This window comes from Aulostomus chinensis, chromosome 11 (assembly GCF_037954235.1).
Source record: "Aulostomus chinensis isolate RoL2024-O1b breed Wild chromosome 11, RoL_Achi_v1.0, whole genome shotgun sequence".
NCBI classification, from domain to species: domain Eukaryota; kingdom Metazoa; phylum Chordata; class Actinopteri; order Syngnathiformes; family Aulostomidae; genus Aulostomus; species Aulostomus chinensis.
The window spans coordinates 5,936,898-5,952,837 of NC_141330.1; positions in this window are offsets into that span (position 1 = coordinate 5,936,898).

Below are 15,940 nucleotides of genomic sequence, written 5' to 3' on the forward strand. Positions count from 1 at the left end.
TCCATGGTGAAAGATCTGAAGCCTTCCTGTATGTAAGAGGTATCACAAAAGCAGGGCTCTCTTGAACAGGTGAAGCGTGAAGCTCAGGTAGCTGTGGTTAATTCCACAAAGCAAAAGAAACAAGCTTTTGAAGTGATCATGACTCAGAGGTGTACAAAGACTCCTTTTGATGTTGCTTAATGTATGTAATTTACTCCGAGGCACTTTCATTTGGGCTTAGTCCTTCAACACTTACTCCCATGTGTTTGATATTTTGCTACTGTCTGACCCGACTCCTTATTACATATTTGTCCACTTTACCATGTCTGCCCCCTCTTGCCCCCGCTATTGATCTCAGTAAAGAGCTCCTTTCAGTGTCTTACATGCTTCGCTACTCCAGAAAAACAACAAGATATAAAGTGTTTTTTAATGTGCCGTTTCAGGCACTCTGCCCTCGCCTGACATCGCTTCACTGGCTCATCACATTGAAATTCAACCCATAAATTTAGATAATCACATTGTATTATGCAAGATGGTGTTTTCCGCTGTTAAGACTGGTTGTACTGTAACATCAGAGAATTTCTAAAAAGTTATTTTAGTGCAAACTTTTACTGTAATGCGGTGATATTTCATCAGTGGAGCCGCTTTAGCATTTAGCCACAGACGATTCTCCCTCCTGGGAAGAGACACGGGAGCAAATAAAACGAGAAATGTAGATAATGTAGATGGGGTCCCATTTTAGTCTTTCATATTCCATATTTTACTTTTTCTTAAGATAAAGTGATAACCAAGGCAGAATATGATTTTTCACATTCGTCTTTTGTGGTTGTCTCCACCGCTGAAGGCAAATGGTAAACATAGAGTTGAAGGTGTAACACACAGCATTCAAAGTTGGATCGCTGAAAAAAATTTCCCACTTGGTTAAAAGCTTTGAGAGCATGAATTTGGATTTGTTTTACAGATTAACAGTAGGAGGGAAAGGAGGGTCACAGCCAGGGTCGGAGGTCCCCAGACCTGTCTGAAAATCCCGTTTATTTAATGAGAATATAACTACTCGGCTGTATTTTCAGTTAGATTCAGTTGTAAAGCATTATCTGTTATTCCACAACATATGAGGGTCTAAATGCTTTTACACAATCAATCCTGCCAGGCACAACTTTGTGGTGAGAGTTTTATTCCTTATCAGTGTGTCTAAAAGTAGTTAAATTAAAAATAAATGTCATAAAAATGATACTGTAAATAATCAATTAAAAACTGATTGTGTGTTTGTTAAGTTTATCCTTATTTTAGGTTGAATACACAAGTAACACATTTCTAAAAATTCCAGACTCCTAGAAAACAAAACATTTCCGATAATGGAATATAAATTGATAAATGTAGTATTAGGAAGACTAGAAATAGCAGTTTTATGCCTCCAGAATGTGTGTCTTACCATTAAAAGTTTGGCCTGAATAAGCTATGATACCATTCTGGAAATGATTCTTTCCAACAGGTGATATTTTACTCGCTTTCTAAAAATACCAAACATTTCATCTCACAATAATACCTGTTCCTGCTGTGGTGGATGTTTGTGCCAGTTGTAATATCCCCCAAGCATTCCCGAGGTATCACATTCAATGTGAGGCCACCATAACGTTGACCTTTGACCCAAATGTTTTCAATTCATCCTTGAGTCCAAGCGAATATTTGTGCCAAATTTCAAGTTGTCCCTTCAAGGCCTTCCTGAGATATTGCTTTAACAAGAATGGATGGAATGGACCGACTGGAGAGTTGTGTTTTTATTAAACGGCTGTAATATTCTGGGGGGGGGGGGGGGGGGGGGGGGTTCTAGCGGTGTCAGACGGGTAGACAGGTGTAAAAAAAAAACAGCAGTTGACCATCATCAACCCTGAGGTGTTTTTCAGAGTTATAGGGATGAATGAAGAGAGATAAAGTACACACACACAGGAGAAAGAGACCGTTTGAGTGGCCACTGAAGCAGCAAAGATAATCAGCCTATATTAGTGAGGGGTATAAAGATTTAATGGCGTTTCTGTGAATCAGACACAGTAACAGAAAACAAATGGAGACGCGTCTACTTCCTCGAAACAACAACAAAAGTACCCGTTCAATTTCTCTTTTTTAAATTACTTTGGTAACTAGAGGGGCAGTTTTTATCACTAACACCGCAGCATAGATGCTTGTGTGTGTGTGTGTGTGTGTGTGTCTTTATGTGTATATACTGTAGGTGGTGTGTCTATATATTTATGTGGTTAAATGCACATGCAGCTGCTAACTAGAAACAAAATGTAAGCGTGCACGTTTTAGTGCAACGTGGACCGGCAACTAGTAGAGTCGTTATTAATTAAAAACTCATTATCACCAGACGTTGAGAATCATCTCTGGATCTGAGTACTAGCCATAATACTTATCTCAGTAAAATATACTGATGGTTTTTGGTTGAGTTTGTGTTATAATTAGCTGCACTAAAGATCTGTTTGAGCTTCCTTTGTGTGTTTGCGTATACATGTTGGCAGCTCGTGAGCAAAAAACTAATATCATTAGATATCTGCGCAACACAAAACACACATCTGTGCTGTAATTTCCCCCTCCCCTCCGTCTCTTGATAGTGAAGTTTGGTTGTTTTAAACAGGTTTGTTGCTGACATCAAAATGAAGGCCAAGCTTGAACGTCGATGTGGTCCACGCGAGGCCGCCGGACCACGCTAACGTCCCACATTTATTTAAGATGTGTTGTTGAGATCAGAATAAAGAACGGGGGCTTCGTGTGACCCATGAGTAAGTGAAGGTGACTACTGAGTCCACATGGGTCAGATTATCAACATATTCAGCTGCGTTATTATGACTGTTATTTTGATTTTATTACTGATTAAAATGTATCGCCAACCCTGCTTGAAACCTGATATCAGCCAAAAATAGCACTTTGCTCTCATTGGGAAAGGCCACGCTTAAGTTCCATTGACACGGCTGTTGTGAACAAACTGTCAGAGTGCTGGCGTTGTCAGAGCACAAACAGTGTAGACAAGAGCTGCTCTGTATGATGTCAACAGCCTTTTGAAGAGCTGGTGGGGGAGAAAGAGAGAGCTGGAGAAGATCGAGTGGTGGAAGAAAACACACAAAAATGTCAAGATTTACAGGAATCGGGGGAATACAAATTACCTCTACTCCTCTTTGAGTCTTCTGAGAAAGAGGAAGGAACTTTGAAATTGTTTCTGCAAAAGTAAGAGGATGTAACATTATATGCAACACCTTTTGCAACCTCTGCCCCTGCTTTTAAAAAAAAAAAAATTCTGCAAAACATTTTCAAAACAAGTTATGACCCACCGCCGTTTTGTAAAACATATCGTGACTCATCAAGAGTCAGACAGAATACAGAAAGACTAAGAAAAAGGAAGGAAGGTTATATTTAAATAATAAAGTCAAAATGTTGAGTGTTCAACCCGTCTGAGCTCCACAATTTCAGCAACTTGAGTGGATGAACAAAGTTTCCGTCTCACTCTCCTCCAAGTCCATTTTCTCATTGCCACCCAGTGTTTAAGTGCTGAAAGACAGCGGATGTCCTTGAGATAATTTTGAGGTAAAAATTCACAAATTCAACTTCCTTATGATTACTTATTCATTTGACTTCCAGTTTATGTTCGAACCATCATCAGTCTTTCAGTGTGGTCGATGTGAGACAGCGGTCCATTCAAAACAACACTGGTGGCTGAAGAGGTTAGCATTGATTATGCTATGGCATTGGTTATATCAGAGCTGGAGAATATGTATGCTTTGAAAGAAAAGCAAAGAGCAGAATGTACTTCTGCTTCAGCCTCCTGAAGGTAGTCTGTGATGAATGGATGGTTCATCCAATCTCCTGCCTGGTATTATTTAAGAGTTCCTACAGTGTCTTTTTAGATGGTTCTGTGAAACAAACCATCTTTATTTAGTTCATTTGGGCTCGGCTGCCTCTTTTTATTTTGGGTTGTATATCAGACGATAGCCAGTGCAGCCACAACAGGTTTGATGCAACACATAAAAAATGATTACCCCTGAAATCCATTTGCCTCTGTAAGACCTCAGTGCATTTAAAATAAAGAGTTTACATCAAATAGATATCTCAACAATAAAGAGATTGCAGCTCTGTGCTTCATGGACTAGAGCATCCCAGAAGCCTCCTTGCTAATCCCTCTGTTAATACGCAGAGCATGAACCTTTAAGCTTCCTTATATTTGTGGTAGGGTAAAAAATAACAAGACAATTTTCCCATCCCGACAGTTCAGTTCAGTGGCTGCTAAGCCACCACATGGCTATTTGAAGACTGGCTTTGTTCCCAACAGGGCCGGACTCATTTTACCTCCAGTGACACATATTCATAAAATAAATCTCTCTATGTTGAAAAGATAATCTGTACATTGGGCTGTTAGCCTTATCAAATACGACCTGAGTCCAGAGAAAAAAAAAAGGACAGAAATCTGTGACAGTATAAAAGCCTTGGGGGCATCCCACCCATGCTAACCAATACTTCTAGAATGTTTGCACCTAGACAGCGCTGCAGGGCAGGGACGATGCTTTTTAGCTGGCCAACCAGGAAGTTACCATTCCACGGATTCCCTTAAAGTTTTCTGAATCTGAACCAAAACCCACTATATTTTTTTTTTCAACATTGGAATTTGGGGTATTGCCAAAAATAAGCTCTAAACAAATATTTATGACTTACACATTTTGTTTTGCAAAATAATCTTCAAAAGTGAACAGCAGGTTTATGTATTCTGAAGTGTAAATTCATAAGCTGGCATTATGCTATGAACAATCCCCTGTCATTTGTTTGCGAGACCGTTTCTAAGACACTTAAAAGCTTCAAAGTTCTTGAGCGTGGTATTTAGTGATATTTGGACCGTAAAACCTAACACAAATACCTCAAACTTATGTGAACTACTGCCTTTATTTTAGGTATTTACCAGAAAGACCCGGACAACAATGCTGCACTGCACATTTCCTCCAACATGTGATGATTCATCCTTTGTGTAGTTTTGTATACACAGTTACCAAGGCTCAATTTCCCTGTAACTTTGCTGAAGCTCACAAACACCCTTCACACTTTCCAAACATCTCCTACGACTGGGAACGAGGCCAAGCCATACACCTGCACAATAGCTCCATCGTGGGTGTTTGTTGGGTTATCTGGTGCTGCCGTGAGCATGCGGAGTGGTTGTAAAAGTAACCGTGACACTGAGGCAGAGGATGTATAGCCGCACTTGGTCAGAGGTCACAGCCACGTACAGTGTTAATATTTGAGCTTCCTAAGCAATAATCTTCCTATGTTATCTGCGGTTTCATTATGAGCCTGAAAAATGATGAATATGCACATCAGGAAGCTGCTTGTTGATTATTTGCAAGGCCAGTTGAACCGTGCTTTGTGATCATCCATTTATTATGCAGCCTTTATTTGAAAACTGGCCTCCATTATTTGTCTGCTTTTTTATCTGCCGAACAATTAGATCCTTGATGACCAATATTCATCATGCCATGGCGCTCATTCAAAATCTGTCTCACTTACTTAGCAATGATTCGATGAATTTAACGCAAAATACTCGCAGCACGTTTATTTACAATAACTGCAGTTTTCGCCGTAAGAGCAGAGACGGATATATGAAACCGAGTCTGCGATAGCTGGCCTAGATGTTGGAAAGTCTGAGCTAAAAAGATCAAAAAGCACGCATCTCATTACAGGAGCAAAAAGAGAGTTAAATCAATGACTTTGTCAAACAATGGGTGATGGGCGAGATTAAAGGAGAGCCCAGTTTGGACCAGCGCCATGATACAGAGGCATCACCCTCATTCTTGGCGGTCAATGAAATTTGAATGTCACTGCTCTTCTAATTAAAATGTGAATTTGTTCAGTGGATAAATAGAAAAATGCCTTTTTAATATTTTGGAAGTGTAATAGGAAAGAAAGGAGACGCACTGCTATGATGAGACTAAATTTGAATGAGCATTTAGGAGCATGTGGAGGAGAAGTGACCTCAAACCAGCTGGTTCAATCACTAATCAGACATTGCACATTAGCGATTGATCGGACCGAAAAGTTTAACTAATTCCTTCTGTTGTCTGTATTTTCTCATTGTATTGGTTCTACTGTATGTTTAAAAAGGTCCAAAAACAAACCTAAATATGTAATAATTACATTCAAAAGGTCCAAGGAAACAGAAACACAATCTTTGTACTGAGCTTATAACAAAAAGTTTTTTTTTTTTTTAAATGCATCAAGTTGAGTTTTCATCTTAGTCCAACCGTTCAGGTACCTCCGCTTTTCCTTTTGTAAATCCTTCAGCCTGCAATGACTGATTGTTCATGCTGTAAAAAACATTTTTAAAAGGACTAAGATGTAACAGATTTATTATCCTGAATGGTAATAAGGCCGCGCTCTATCATCGGAGATGAAGAAAACTTGCTAGGTTGGTTATTGCATTTATCTTGTTACATTAAAAATTCCTTCCACAGTAAGAAATCTCTGTCTGTGTTTTGGCCTGTGTGACAATGCCCCCTGCCCATCTCCAGATCCCATAATAAGAAGCAAGATGGACTATAAACATATCCGGGCATTATTGCAGACTAAACAGGTGTTGAAGGCGATCTTTGGTAGGAAAATGGTTGTATTAAGTCACTGCATCTGCGAATAGAAGCTGCCGATTCACATTCAAAGCCTTTGACAGGTCAGATTTAGATGCCGTTGTTTGAATCGCACAAAGAAACCGAACACAGTGGCATAGAAGCCTCGCTGTTAACTCGTATTTTGACAGCGTACTTGCAGCATGACTCAGCCACACCAGTTCAGAAGGTAAAAATTCTCACACCGGCAGAGGTAGGCTCCCTGAAGACCTGACACACAAGTATAAGATGAAAAGCTGCAGGTGACAAGGTAGCAGACTCCTTTCACTGAACACTGTGGATGTGCAAATAGCTTGTTTTAGTACCCCTGCAAGTTTCTGTTTACTCTGTGCCATGTCACCGTGCTCGATCTGGAGTTTTAACACCCACAAACTTTCTGGGTGTGGTTTGATCAGATTTTATTTACAGAGATTTTGGTATCAGCAAATAACCTTACACACAAAAATCTAACATTTCTACACTCCGGTACAGGGAAATGCTTGACATCAACTTCCTCAAAATGAGTCTGCCAACTTTAAGACAGAAAAAAAAAACCCAAATACTGAAATCTGTCTTGTGGAAAAACTAATCTCACAGAGAGTGTTTCAGATTTCACAGACTCAGAGTGGGAAAACCAAAAAAAAGAAAAAAAGTTATAATGTAAAGGAACTGATCAGAGTAGCTTTAAATAAATGTGTGGTGACTCCTCAGTATCCGTATGGGAACATTTGTACTGACAATGCAAAATATTTTTTTACATCTGCTGAAAAATGTCTTATGGACTTCAGTCCAACATAATGTGTGTATGTGAGGCTTCAGCATTTCTTGCTTTGAAGTGTTTCTGCTTACTCTGTGTATTCCTTGAAGGTGCACAAAGGGCTGATAAACAGCTTTTTTTCCCTCGTCTTTTTTTTTTTTTTTTTAGGGCAGCAAAATGTCATTTCCTAAAGACCTTCAACAACTTTTAGAAAACATTGTCCTTATCAAAAATATATGATAGTGAGTAATTTTGTATAAATGAATCCTGCCTGAAAAACTGGTAAATGTCACCGTTAACTCCCCCAAAGGCCTGCTTAACATGAGCTCACATGACCCAGCAGTGGCATTTTGAAGGGCAGAGATATTCCAGGCTTCTGTGGGTTACTTTCTGCAACAGAGTCAAACAACAACATGCTCACAACCTCTGCCACCGATGCTTGTTGTTTCACTCTGTTTTCTTTTTCTGGTTCAATCATTTTCTTGAATTGTAAAAAAAAAAAAAATCACACACAACAGGAAAGAATAGTTGGTCGAGATAAAAACTAATATATATATATATATAGAGAGAGAGAGAGAGAGAGAGACAGACAGAGAGAGAGAGAGAGATAGATAGAGATATAGATAGAGATATAGATATATAGAGATATAGATATAGATATAGATATAGATATATATAATTAGAAAATTTTATCATTTAATGATTCAACCTTCCTATCTAGGATTTCTAAGCAATCACTGTGTTAAGCATTCGTTGCTATATAGTATATGATGGCATTTTTAAGTATACGGGATCATTTTGATAATGATTCATTGTAGTGTGTACCAGAGGGTGGCAATTATAATGATAAACCTTGATTTAAATACTCACGGAGAACGAGGACAATCTCCCAGGTTTTTATTCCTGCAGGTGCATACGAACAAACCCTGCAATGCAGAAGTTGTCCTACCACCAGCCTGCAAAACTGTTTGTCAGATTCACTGGTTAAAAACAAGCATATAAAAACTCTTTTAATTAAGACATTATTAATTTGTACCACCAGATTACTGCTCTCTCCATGTTTCAGTGCAATGCTACGTTGCCATGTCCCTGGTTTGTTGAACTAGCAAAGATAACATGAGGAGCGTGGACCCTGAAGCAGCGTAGCTTGTACAGATCACCTACAAATTGTTCCTCCAATAAACTGCTCAGTCTTCGTCGATATTACCGAGGGGTTTGGCACGGTAGACCACTACCTTCTTCTTGATAAACTCTAAGCCACTGCAGTATCTCATCAGGCCTCATTATCACAGGTCTGGCTCAGAGTGCATCTCCATATCAAACACTCACTTTATGATCCTCAGTCACATTATTTTGTTCTGAAGAGGGAAATCGCAAAGATTATATTTTAAGTTTCTGCTTTTTATTACTCAACAAGCTACTGCAAATTTACTCTGACTGTCTCTTCCATCTCTATGCTGATGATACTGTTTTATTTTAAATCAAATTCCGATGTTACACATGTTTCAATTTCACTGGAATGTGATTTTAATTTTTTGCAAGACTGCTTTCCCCACAACAGACTTTAATGAACAAGAAGAAGTCCTGTTTGTTGTATCACTGGAGGGTGTTTGTTCCTCAGTCCCCTTCAAAAAAATAAGATGATTAATCTCAAAGGGTTCATCTTTTTTAGTAGTATGGAATGTTTAAACTACGACTTTTCCCGTGAAGGACATCGAACTGGTTATTCCACCAGTTATTAAATCATGAAAAGGGGTGTATCTCATGACCTTGGCGGAGTTTTCCTTCGCTGTAATTGGTGGATGAAGGTATAATCAGGAGAATGCTTCATTATTAAATGTAAATCATGGGGGGGGGGGGGGGGGGGGGAGACAAGCTAATTCAGGAAGGCATCTCTACTGCAGCCTTTGGTGTACATAACCGTTTATATACTGCTTCTAAATGCTGAAAAGGAGCCATTACATTTGTGTGCTTCAGTGGAAATTATGTTGAAGGTCGTCATCATCTTTCATTTGAGATATTACATCCTGCTTAAAGCCTCAAACTCCGAATAAATTTGACTTAACTGCTCTCAGAAATGTTTAATTTGCTACAACAGAGACAGTTTCATTACACTTTACGAGTCCGTCAATCAACACCATCTCAGTTCCTCCTGTGGCAGTGAGAGATATATTTAGCATTTTAAAGTAGTCAGGCTGAGTCCAAATAAGTAGGGCAACATGTCCGTATCAAATAGCACGTCTTCTCACCCGGCGTACTGTATTTAACAAGGATGCAGAGTGTACACAAGAGTGTGATCATTGCTGTCAGCTGATAAGAACCCTAACAATCACCTGCTTTGGAGTTATATTGCATTCTAGACACTAACAATATAGAAGAACATGCAGGAAGAGCAGAGAGCAGCAAACAGCTGCCTCAAATACATACTGTGTTGGTAGTATTGTGCAGCATGTGAGCTGGCAAAGTAGCATATCACTGTTGTGCACATGCTGCTGCAAATACAGTTCTTCATTGTTCAGGTGTACATATACAGTGCATCTTTGCCATGACTCTGGTAAGCAAACCTGAAGGACTCCTGCTGGGGGGTTTTTTCTTTCTACCAGTCTGCACTCTGTAAACACCTGCGAAATCTATCATTCATCTCCCCTCTCAGGAAAGTAGGCCAGTAGCATAAACCGGTCAGGGAGTGAATGAAATGCAGCCAGTGTCATGCAAATATAAGTCACGCTAATAGTAGAGTACAGTGTCGGTCCGCTAGGCTATTAAAAGCTGCACTGACAGCCTGATGATCAAAGAGTATGCGGATCACCACTGCAGACATGCCATGTAGCACAGAAACAGTGTGCCTGCACCCGCTGCCACCTTCAGCACCCTACCTCACCCTGACTCAGTGAGCCGAAGCGATATTTACAATTCTCTCTTTTCCTTCACCCCATTCCATAAAATATCTGCAGAGGAAAACAAAATTTTTTTTTGGAAACTCGTCGGAGTCATGGCTGCATAACAACTACTGGAATCCTCCTCTGATCCCTGTCACCTGGTTGGTATGTTTGAATTATTCTCTACTTAAAATGTGTGTGGGTTGTTGAACCGGCTGTCAGTGAAATTTGGTGTCCGGAGTATGCTGTGTATACTGCTTTCACTTCCTTCCTTGAAAGCAACACTTACATGAAATAGGAACAAATTAAAAAGTGAAGTCGAGTTTTTCACAGCCAGGTTTTATGGAGGGGATTGCTTCTTTGTTTATCCCAAATGCAGAAAGAGCCAGCCATGTACAGTATATTCAGCTTGAAGCTAATGGCGACTGACAGCTAACAACAACCCCAGCAACAACACAACAGCAAAACCCCTGAAAAATACCTGTTTAAAAACCTTCAATTGCATCTTCAGGTATGATCCTTCCTCTGCAAACTGATATTTTTGGGCAGATTTTTTTTATTTTTTTTTAATCTATCTTTGCTGCAGCTGTTGTTAACCATCAGATGCCTTTAGCTTCAAGCTAAACATTCATGGCTGGCTCTTTCTGCATTCTAGAATCATAAAAAAGTAAAACATGAGCTCAAGACACCTGAGTGAGTACTTGAAAGGCAAATACAATATTTTAGAGAAAAGGTAAAATAATCGGTAAAACTCAATGCAAACTGGACATGCTGACTTTACCTCAGGGACCCTGCAATTTCATCCCTCCACATTGGTTGTCTGGGTTGTTGATGGTTTTTGTGGTGCACTGAGGTCACTTCAGGTCATGTTGGGCGGATGCTCATTTAGTCAGTTTATTTTATATAACCCGATATCACAAATTTGAGTCTATGTGCTTTAAAGTTTGATTCTCCAGATAATGAAAAACTTCAAACATCCTTCATTGGAAGTAGCAGGTCTCGCCATAAATGCAGATTTAACAGCCTTTTAACACCCGTCAGGTTGTTGTTTTTTTACAGCCTGTGACATCCCTGATTCCTTCTTGAAATATTGTCTTTCTTTAGCCTTCACTTGTGAAAAAACATGCTCATATCATGGCAATGAGAGACAGAGCAGCAGTGCACGGATACTGAACCCATGTGCCTTCCTGCATTCCCTCGTCTCTTACATATATTTATGGTGACTTGTGCATCTGCTCTGTTGTGTTCCATCATCTTTCTTTTTTTTTCTTCTTTTGATTCAGTTTTTTTCTCTCTCTCTCTCTCTCTCTCTCGTTGCAACTCAATTATGAGAATGTCTTCTGGGCACTTCTCTGTGGTTGTAGTCTGAACGTTTCATGAATATAGTATCAATTTAATTTAAAAAATACTTAGCTGTGAGCTTAATTCTGATTTTAAGTAGCTGTGATGTTCACTTTCAGTGTAGCTCACCAAACGAAGCAGTTCTGATATGCAAAAGCGCTTGATGCTTTTCTCTTGTTGCATTCCAAAACCAGAAGATATCAAAGGTCCCTTTAAGTTATTGGTTAGAGGAGTCCAGTTTAATATGAAACAGTCAGTATGGGGGAAATCTAAATCCTGATGCACTCAACTGAATCAACAAAAGATCAGATAAAACACTCTTCAAAATGGTTTTTGATACGCATCCATAAATGCAGCAGTTTTCATTCACAAACATTCCTGCTGAGGATTTCTGTGTTGCTTTTGTTTCTTGTGTTTTTTATTGTGCTGGACGACAGACAAGAATAACTTTGCCTATGGCTTGGATTTTAATTTCACCATCATAGTTGCACAGATGGCGAGGGCCCTGAGGAGGAAAGAAATGGTTGCAAGTGATCAATAGATAACCTCCCCTCACATGGCTCCCCCTTGTGGGATTTTGAGGAATGGAGTTGCCACAGTGCAGATTGAGTTTATGATTTACATGGTAGACACTCCAATCCAGAGCTATTTACAGTCAGCGAACTGCTGGGGATTCACCCTCCTGCTCAAGGACATTTGATGGCAGTGGCACAGACTCAAGCTATAAATTCACAGCCGTGCACATTGTTACACTCCAACATGTTGAGCTTTCGCTGGGCTGCATTCAGCTGCAGGAGTACAAAGTTCATACATTTGTTTTATATTCATCTGAGACATACTGTATATTCATGTGCCATCCCACAAAATGGGGTCAGTGCACAGAGAGCAACATGGGACACCTTTGGCGGCATATTCAGTAGAGGTTGAGGGCCCAACTCAAGGACACACAGATCTCCAAGGACCTTACAGTTGATTTCAGTGACAATAAGGACCGTCATGCCTGGCCCCTCTCTTATCCCTGGTGGCCAGGAAAAACTGACACCAGTAGAATGACAGAAAAGGTACCATACACTCCACACGCTGAGATGTTAATAGGCCCTTTTCACAAAAGCATTTTTTTTCACATATAGCAGATGTAATCGATAAGATAAATTATGGGTGCGTTCTTATGTCTGCCTCCCAGTAAGCCGAAACAGTTGATGTGAAAAGAGTCGTGTGAATTTGAAAATGTTCTTTGTGAATTTGGCTTAAAAAAAAACAAAAAAACAGGCAGTGCACATACCAAGGTTCCCTTTTCATGCTGACCTCAATTTGTTTCGGTTCCCCTTGGAAACAGATTCTGGGAGTTTGTGACTTGTCCACACAGTGGATGCACACAACCCAATATAACCTTTAAGATAAAATTTTGGATTGATGAACATAAATATTCTGCAGTTGATCACAAACGAACCTCACCAGTTCTTTCACTTCTGGCTCCCTCCATTTTTTATAATATTGCTTATTTTATTCTTATTTCTATCATTTCATCTATTGGTTATCATGTACCTCTCTAATTATTTAACTATTTTAATTCAATTCACTAAGTTTTTATACTTTTGTAATTTGCACTGTGGATATTTTGTTGCTGCATTGCAGAGGAGAGATGAGGCACAAGAATTTTACTGTCCGTAAAATGGGACGCAACCAATAAATCTTCAATATTGAATGGCTCGTCAGCTCCGCCCTTGCTGAGGGGAGTTCATGTACCAATGGAATAGTGCAGCAGTTATGTTTCTTGTTTATTCATTTTATTTTCAGTGTTGTGTGAGTGAACGCTCTTCCTGGGATGTTTCTCTCCAGCTTAAACCAAAATCCAAAAACATTCATGCAAACAGAAATGTTGTACCCCTAGTTATCACAGCGTGATGTTTGACATGTCATCTTATACTAGAAAATTCTAGAATGAATTTCCCAATATGTATGCATGACTGCTGAGCCAAACTTAAAATGTAGGCTAAAAATTAGATCAGGATTACGTTGTCCATTGTTTTGTTTTCTGGGCAAATCTACTGACCAACACTTGAGTATGGAAAGCTCTCACACACACACACACACACACACACACAAAACCTGGCATTCATCAATATATGCGATGCCTTATTTGCACACACCACACTTGAATTATGTTTTCTTGTAATTTATGCCTCTGAAGGGAGGCGTAAACAATTACAATTACTCGCGGTGATCACAGTAAATCAGTTTCCAAAAACAAACACAAGCAGGTTTTCATGCAAATTGACCCAGGGAAGGTGGCAATATCAGCTTTTGAGTCTTGTAATTTCAGTTGTTCAGCTCATAAACAACACGCTTAACTCCTAAGACAGCAGACACAGGGGACTATATAAAATACTGCATTTGTAAAACTGCTCCAAACTTTTCATAAATCACAGCTTTCATGTGGAACTGGTAGGCAATGCCGTAACCTTTCCTAGTAGCAGGTACTCAAATGCACTCCATCTCCACTCATTACAGTGCTAGACTACCGTGAAGTATCTTCAATAGTGAGCAGCAGGACTGTTCATCAGAGGTGACGTACAAGTGGGAGCAGGGGATAGGGAGACTGATGGAGCTGTGATCCAAAACACACGCGCTGCACACCAAGCTGGAGGAACAGATTTATCTGAGGAGAATCAACAACAGCACTCACAGGCACCATGCATAATTAGCACTATAGACACTGTGAGCAGAAATAGGCTCCAGCTGCAAACAACTCCGCGATTCAGAGGAACAACAGAATAAATGGGCGCTTTTGTTTTCTGACGTGCTGTCAACGTGTAAGAGATTCTTAAAGATCCTCACGTTCAGAAGATTGCATTCATTTTGAAAGTAGAGGATTAATAAAATCCTCGATGTGTATTCTGCTGTGAATAGTCAAGTGATCTGAAGGAAGCGGGACAGGCAGTGTACTGAATTTGAATGTTTTGTTTGTTTGCAAAGACACATTGCAGAAACAGCTCTTTATTATTATTAATGTAATGAGGAAAACATGTACAAATCCTTCCCAAGTAACAAAGATATATACTCTACATGGCACATGAATATTCAATATCTTTATAAACAATTTACAAGTCATCTCATTCAAAAGCAGCAGATATTTTTTTGTTTGACTGAAGCTGGCATTGTTCATGTTTGTTTTCATCTTCAAATGTTGGGTTCATGTTGAAGCCACAAAAAAGGGCTTAAATTGTAGTTTCATTTTCCTAAAAGCATGTAGACGTCCTGCGTACTTCAGCAAACATTACTCAGGTACGACTAAATGGTGCATTGGTTTGGAACTATTTATAAACTGGATAAATACTCAGCAGTGCAGTGCCAGTTTGTCTGTTTTCGTCTGGTACAGCAAACAGCTGCCATTAACGGTGCTTCTGTTTTATTAAGAGCCTTAATTAATGTGATTAATAACACCTGTGTCTTCTCAGACAGTTTCAGAAGCGGCATCGCCATGGTGACGTCATTCACTGGTCTGACCTTGAGCGCAGAGTTTTGGCCGTCGCTGTTTTATTGTTTTTGCTGCCTTGTGTTTTTGTTAGTGGATGTAACTGGCTGGAGCTATGGTAGAACCTTGGCGATCATGAAGTAGCCAAACCCTAAAGTACACTAATTGGGACCATTCTTTATAACACAAGCTCAATGCTTCGAGAAGGCTTGAACCTATTGGCTAAGGTAATGCTAAATGAGGTAATAAATCAAGAAAAAAAAAGTTGTCATGGACTTCTTTGCAATCAGACTTCTTTTTACAACCACAGAAGTCACTCCCTGCTAGCTTCACTTATCAGACTGGGCAGCTCTGTCAATTCAATACACTGTGTACTGGTCTACCTTCTATTTCATGTCAAAATGGCTGCTGTGAAAAAGGTCCACTGCTGCTTACAGCTGATATATTAGAGCAATTCCAAAACATTCAAAGAGAAACTCAGGGTTTGTTTTTTGTTTTTTTTAAGTTACTGGCTTTTAAAAAAAAACACCATCGTGACAATTACTGTTATTGATACCAACCAGAATTTCACATCTGGTAATTAAGCTGGCCATCATCTCTGTAGTCAAAAGAGGCACCCCTGAAATTTGAGATTTAGGGTACATGCACTGAAATGGCCCAGAGAGCAGCAGGAGACAGTGACAGCGTCCATCATATGACAACAGGCAAACTAGCTGGTAATCGTCTTGCATAACCAAACCGAGCTTCTAAACACAGTGGTCAAACAACCTGCCACAGAAATTTGAAGTGCACCCATATTGAGACATTTATGGTAAACTGAGCCTGAGCAGGGAGTTTCTGACACCTTTGAGGACTTACATATACCCATCAGGCTTTGCTT